The 7,386-nt window shown below is 42.2% G+C and overlaps 1 long non-coding RNA gene across 1 annotated transcript; it reads left to right on the top strand.

Annotated features, from left to right (window-relative positions):
• Positions 1 to 2,156: 2,156 nt before the first annotated feature.
• LOC139023235 (uncharacterized) lies at positions 2,157 to 7,166 on the top strand. Its single transcript, XR_011474381.1, has 2 exons — positions 2,157 to 2,335; positions 3,367 to 7,166. It is a non-coding gene; the product is annotated as an uncharacterized lncRNA (long non-coding RNA).
• Positions 7,167 to 7,386: the final 220 nt, after the last annotated feature.

Below are 7,386 nucleotides of genomic sequence, written 5' to 3'. Positions count from 1 at the left end.
AAAATGTCATGCAATTCTACGTAATTTTAGAAATTAGCGGAATATTTTTTTAAATCCAGACAAATTACCAAAATGACAGGCTAAGAATGGCCCGAGAGATAGCCCTATGTGTTCGTCTCATCCTATTTCTCCAATGCCAAATCCGTGTGTCTTGTTTGCAAACGAAACTGTCCCTGTTTGCAAATCATTTAATCTGAGACGTCATTAGGGATCTGAGCATGGTTCTTTGAAAAATTAGGACTACATTTCCACCCCAGACAGAGTAGGCCTACCGACACATAACAATTTAAGCTTCAACTGCTGCCTACTKTTCATCCGTGGTTTAATCCAGCGAGAGGTCAAGTGTTTCCCTAAAAGCTGTCTGCGTTGTTTGTATTGTACAGAAAGTGAATATCTTAATCAATTGATAGTAACATAATTAGATTACTTCCCAAGCAAAGTCAGCCTCTGAATGACAAAGAAATGAAACAATGATATTCCCATATGCATCCGAGTATTTGCCTGGTATTTTTCAGCTTGTTTCTAGCATAAAGCGGCGTGGACCAAAGCGCTGTTATAGATCACTTTATATTATCGGATCCGTTTTATTTTCTTCAGAATCTTAAYCTAACAATGGGTAGGCATGTGCTTTMTGTAATTTTCTTTACTAAAAGGTAGGCCTATGGCATACCATCTCATACCCCCTCAACTCAAGTATTGGTTTTCATTTAACAGCCCTTCATTGACATGGAGGAATTGACCGACAAAATCTATGGATATAGCAGCCTATAGCCTATAGCCTAATTTCGTCTGTCAAACAGGTAGAGCTACCTCTTATTTCTTCCTATTTAAGAAATAAGGCTCCAACAAAAAGCCACCAATAACGTTGATTAATACATCATGGACAAGAACCATATTGTTTTTAACTAAATCAATTATAGTAGTAGCAAGCTATCAAAGTTGACCTCCGGTCCTCCGTCTCATCTTCGCGCTCCCCTTCTCAAACTACACAGAACATAGGCTATAGGTTAGTCCGCACACAATATATTTAATTTATTGCACTAGGCCTAATCAAAAATAATTATTGGAAAAAACWTTGATTCTCTTCCTGAACTGCACWACAKAGCACAGCCATTGGTTAAGCAGCACACAACATGTTTATGATCAGCAAGAGCAGAGCAGGTGAGAGCTCAGGGTTGGAATATCCATTGCAGTGTGTAATGCAGCCWAATTTTATTCACACAATCCCAGCAGCTATTTTAGAAATATAACTTTGCTTTGTGCTTCTCAGATCATGCACTTCGTAGTATTTTGATTGAGACCACAATAAATAGCTTATACTGATATTGATATTGCTTGCCCAGCTGCTTGCCCAGCGGAGAATCAGAGATGAGGAGCTGCATCGGGCACACGAATATATAGCCTAATAAGCAACTCATTCTAAAACACAGAGAAATATTCAAATGTCATCAKCTACAAATTACATTACCCTCCCCTGGACTACTTAAAAACAATTATAATAATACTAAACSCTCCCCTTGACTGATATTGAAAAKGCATGACCCTCCTCCATTTTCCTCCCYGTAACCATTCTGTAAATATCGATCCGCCCCTTACATTGCAATGAGCCATGCCTGTTCCCGAATCGGATGTTGACGATTTTATCATTACGTTACTGCTGCATGATGACAATATCAACTAGCGTCCCAGCTAAACGATACAAGTTCCTCATTTGAAGATGCTAATTACGAATCGCATTCCTACCTAGCTAATATCAAAACGTGTTATGGACAWACGGCATACGACTACTTCGCTGTGAAATAGTTGAAGGAAAACTTCACAAAACTTCACAGTCAAGAAAAAGGAAAAAGAACCGCGACCCACATGACAARCATTGTCCAATTGTAACTCACATCTCTCTTTGAGGTTTCCACTAGTTACCACAGTCACAAAGTCAAAATGGGCTATTTCGTAACATTCATGTAAACGAAAATAGACTTTGTGGCTGTGATAACTAGTGCCGACCTGTAATCATTAGTACAAACAGTTGCAAAACGTTCCTAAACTTAGAGTTTCTATTGGACAAATTCAGGTAGGTCCCTCCCTGTTTCGTTCCATTTGCTTCAGTTTAAGAAACGTTTTGCATCAAAATTAACGTGATGAATATGCCCCTGCTATCAGTTTAGAAGGCGCCACAGCAGACACACAAGGCAAAGGGAGGTTGATTGAAAGACAAGAGAAAAAATGTATAGAAAAAAGTAGATTATATCCAGCTGTAACACTGTAAGATAAACGGGAAAGTAGCTATATTTCTATAGTCGTGGAGTTTGAACAACCGGGTCACATCAACTCCACGGTACTGTAGTAGGTAACGTTAACCAATAATATACGTTTCTTGTTGAGTTGTTCATGGGACATAGTTACTGCGACACGGTCTTCTTGCTTGGTGTTGTCTACAATGAATCTCAACATCAGCATGGCCAGTCTATGAAACCAGTCCCTCAGATAGTTTTCCTTCATTCGTTAGGTTTGCTTTGGGTTGATCAAGCTGAATCTTGCTAACTTGRTAGCTAGCTTCAGCTTGTTTTCCTTTGTTGACAAATCTGGCGAACTAGCGGCTAACTTATGCTAAGTAYCTATCCAGTTGGCCAGTCAAGTTATTATGCTTTTTATTTGGTGTTACAATGACTCGACATAGCTAAACTAGCTCGCTCTTTAGCTTACGTATCGAACTGAGCAAGACAGACCACTTTCCTATCCAAATTATTGTAGCGACCCGCACAGACAGCTGTGTGTTATGTGTTAGGCTAGGAGGTGGTTGTGTTGTACTGACCAGTACCCAGTGTTCGCGGGGTCCGACATGTCAATCAACCTGCTATCTGCCAATCACGGGAATGCCTGGAATGTTCTGATGCCGGGCATCCTGGTGGTTGGCGGAGTGGCGTGGAGGGGGGTTGGGCAGGGGGGTGGAGCATTGGAAGTTAAGACCAGGTTCAGCCTTTGTTCTCTCTCTCTTACGTCTGGGCTTCACAAGAGAAGGTCACGATTGGCTTGTGGGTTATCTGTCATCTATTTGGCGTGTGCTACGGCCCAAACAGTAGCCTGTGTAAAGTTGGTTTAATAAACCGTCAATTCGCAAACTCAAGCCTCTGTCTGGACAATTGTTCATTTATGATCTAGTCAGGTCATTACATTATTATTTGATATAATGTTGCTACTTGCATGATTCTGACAGGCGATTCTGACAGTGAATTGCTGCATTTTGGTACATTTTCACCCAATTTACTTGTGTAGAAAAAAGCTAATGATTCCATTTAAATACTTATTGTATTGTCTGCATCAATTATAAAATTAGGTCCTGTGTATTTTCTCTTTTTTCCCTCACAGAGATGCTGACTCTCCCGGTCCCACCACCACTCCCAGCTCCACCTTACAACACTCTAAATACTCCACTCCCTGCCCTCTTAAAGATGGAGCAGCAACATATCCACTGTGTGACCTGCCTGAGTCAGAGGTGCATCACCAGGCCGGAACCCGGTGTCTCCTGTCACCTGCCCCCTAGTCTGTGGGGACATTTTCCACTCCTACGAAGGGCCCGAGTACCTCCTCCTTTGTCCCCTGGAGAGAGTGCCCTGCCTGAATAGGGGTTTTGGCTTCCCTGACACTCTAGTGCAGACCCGGATGCCTGCGCACCATGGAGTGGAACAGGTGGGCTYTCAGCTGCCTGGATTACACATCATACGAGAGCTTGAGCTGGGGGGTGGAGGAGACAGAGCAGCTGGACATGGCGCTGGCCCTGCAGGACCAGTACACGCTGGTCAAGTCCCTCAAGGTGGTCCCAATGGCACCCATGGTCGAGAGAAAGCCACCTGTTTTCGCCGTAGAGAGCGCGAGTGAGAAGGACACTGCGTTGACAACGCATTCACCACCCTTGATGAAACAGTCATCACTACCATTGACGACACAGTCACTACCACCACTATTGACGACACAGTCACCACCACCACTATTGACGACACAGTCACCACCACCACTATCCTGACCGAAGTCACCACCACCACTATTGACGACACAGTCACCACCACCACTATTGACGACCCAGTCACCACCACCACTATTGACGACCCAGTCACCACCAACATTGACGACCCAGTCACCACCAACATTGACGTCCCAGTCACCGCCACTGAGCTTAGCGAAGGATAAAATGGTTTGAACGAGGAGTGGTATAGCAAGCTGTACACGGTGGAGACGGCGCGGAGCCTTGCCGCAGCGTTGGACGTCCTCAGCACAGAGCAATGCATCAACAGCATTGACTGGAACGATGAGCTGCTGCTTCATAACAGGCTGATGATTTGGATGTGAAGGAGTTCTACAGTCAGCTTATCAGCTGCACCAACTCCACCGGGCTACTGTCCAGCTGAGGAGGATCCTGGTCACAGCCCAAGCCGGCTGGTCGTTCATTCTATCCATTCGGTTGCCAGAGACGCGAGCCAGTCATTCAGTCTTTTTGTTCTGTATCTATGGACGCGACCCAGTTGTTAATTCTAAATGTCCCATTACCTTACTGGCTGTCAAAGTTCTTATCCCTTGCTAGCTAGCCAACTACAGCTAATTTACAGTCATGTCAAAAAGTGTAGCCAGAATAACAACAATGTAGCTGSATTTGTTTAACCTCTCTTGGGTACGTGAGACGTTAGCGTCCCACCTCTTCAACAGCCAGTGAAACTGCTGGGCGCCAAATTCAAARACAGAAATACTCATTATAAAAATTCAGAAAACAAAACATATTTTACATAGGTTTAAAGATTAACTTCTTGTGAATCCAACCACGGTGTCAGATTTAAAAAATGCTTTACGGCAAAAGCATACCTTACGATTATTTGAGAACATAGCCCACTAGACAAATCATTACAAACAGTAACCAGCCAAGTAGAACAGTTACACAAGTCAGAAATAGAGATAAAATMAATCCCTTACCTTTGATGATTTTCATATGGTTGCACTCAGCAGACATTCATTTACTCAATAAATGTTCCTTTTGTCCGATAAAGTCTCTTTATATCCAAAAACCTCAGTTTTGTTCGCGCGTTTTCTTCAGTAATCCACAGGCTCAAACGCAGTCAAAACAGGAAGACAAAAAAATCCAAATTGTATCCGTAAAGTTCATAGAAACATGTCAAACGATGTTTATATTCAATCCTCAGGTTGTTTTTAGCCTAAATAATCGATCATATTTCAACCGGACAATAACATCGTCAATTTAAAAGGTAAACAAGAAACGCACTCTCTCGGTCTTGCGCATGAAAAAGCTCTGTGACACTTTAGGGTCCACTCATTCAGACTGCTCTTACTTCCTAATTTTTCAGAATACAAGCCTGAAACAATTTCTAAAGACTGTTGACATCTAGTGGAAGGCATAGAAACTGCAATTTGAGTCAATGGATACTGTAATGGCATAGAAAATGTGCTCTTGCGTTGTTCAGAGGAGCTAGCCAACAACACAGCTTACACAATAACTTGAAACTGAAGCTGGAAAGACTAGCTGCACTTGGTCTCGTTTTACCTGTTTCTTATTGATATGTCTGTATATATCCATTAAAAATGATGCTGATTCATGATTTTGACTGGCTAGAAAAGCTGCCTGCCTGTCTCTCATCCCGGACTTCCGACACTTTCATTACTATGCGACAGCAGGAGATCGAATTTSAACATTGAAACAATGTTGCAAATGTAGGATAGACAGCCAGCAAGGTTTCTACAAATCTCTGCTGTTAAACTAAATGTTAGTTTAAAAGAAATGTGAGATAATGTCTAGATGCTTTTTATAGTGGAGATCAAGTTTATAAATTGCCTGGCTGGGCTGATGAGACAGTGGATTGCGCAGTCAGGTGGTAACGTGTGGAATAGACCCCGGCTGGAATGCGGTTTTAACCAATCAGGATTCGACCCACCCGTTGTATCTAACTATATTTACAACCCTCARCTGAGGATTTACATTCCCAGTCTAGGATTTTAAAGTGCCACTGCCACCATATAGGCCTTTCTTATTGTATGTACAATAGCACTGATGTTGATTCCCTTACCCTATACCCCTTTAAATGTTAACTAGACTGGATTGAACTTTCCTGCCTTACTAATGCTTTCTTACCTGTTCGGGCAGGTGTGGAGATTTAGCACTGCCTTTAGCCCCATTAGTGAGTGGCGGTTRGGCGAAGTCTCCAGTATGTCTGACCATCTGAGGAAGTGCCACTACAACACAGTTGAGCACAAGTTGGTTGGCCGTTCCACTGCCGTCCGTGTGCACAGCCGGAGACATATCCCTCCTCCGTCTTGAAACTCCAGGAGCAACACATAACCTTACCAGTACCTAACCTCTGTTAGCTACACTGTCTAATTTAATTCAGGTTTTGATGTTACATTAATTTTTTTATTGGAAAAGACTGTCCCGTGTTATATTGAGGTTGAAGGATAAGATCCTTTAATGTATGACCTTCTTGACACAGTTCCAGTAAAATTGTACCTTTTATTTAACTAGGCAAGTCAGTTAAGAACAAATTCTTATTTTCAAGGACGGCCTAGGAACAGTGGGTTAACWGCCTTGTTCAGGGGCAGAACGACAGATTTTTACCTTGTCAGCTCGGTGATTCGAGCATGCAACCTTTCGGTTACTAGTTTAACGCTCTAACCACTAGGCTACCTGCCGTGTCAATCGAAGGTACTATTTAACAATTTGCCTCGCATGGTTTGGTGTTTAAATCGTGCTCCTATTTTGGTAACGTGTTTGTCTTGGAGAGAGAAACATGCAATAGTTGCAGTTTTATTTAGTACTTTTTTGTGCGATACTGACCATACAGAGAAAGAAATACATATTTTCTGTTTGTCTTGTTTTTCTACTCATAGCCATGGGATGAGCAAGTTGTTTGCCATATCACACCATTTTTTTCATAAGAGTTATGCTAGCACTTTAATGAATTTTGCACTCTTAAACCCATTTTCAATTTACCGAAATCATCCTCCATGAAATGACTCTGAAGGACAGTCTGCTCTCTGTGGGTTGGACCAGAAAGGGACCACAACACACAAACTAAAACAAAGGGAGAGAAGTCACACAAAGTCCCAAATGGACATACCCCAACAATGCATGTGATTCTGTTGCCATTTAATAAAATGGCTTCATGATTTTCCTTGTGCTCTTTTTATTTTTTATGGTTGTTTTTCTATCATCACCATGAAGCTTCAGTGAATCAGACAAGCTGTTTGAGGTGATTTATTTGATCATTAAAAGCACATATGAAGATGCTCAATCAGGAGACAAATGTTAGTTCAGTCATTAACATGGCCAATGAGATCACATAAGACGTTGTGGCAAGGTAACTGTTGCCAGCAGCATACCAATCTGCATCC

The sequence above is a fragment of the Salvelinus sp. IW2-2015 genome, linkage group LG28 (assembly GCF_002910315.2).
Source record: "Salvelinus sp. IW2-2015 linkage group LG28, ASM291031v2, whole genome shotgun sequence".
NCBI lineage: Eukaryota > Metazoa > Chordata > Actinopteri > Salmoniformes > Salmonidae > Salvelinus > Salvelinus sp. IW2-2015.
This window is presented reverse-complemented; position numbering and strand designations above follow the sequence as displayed.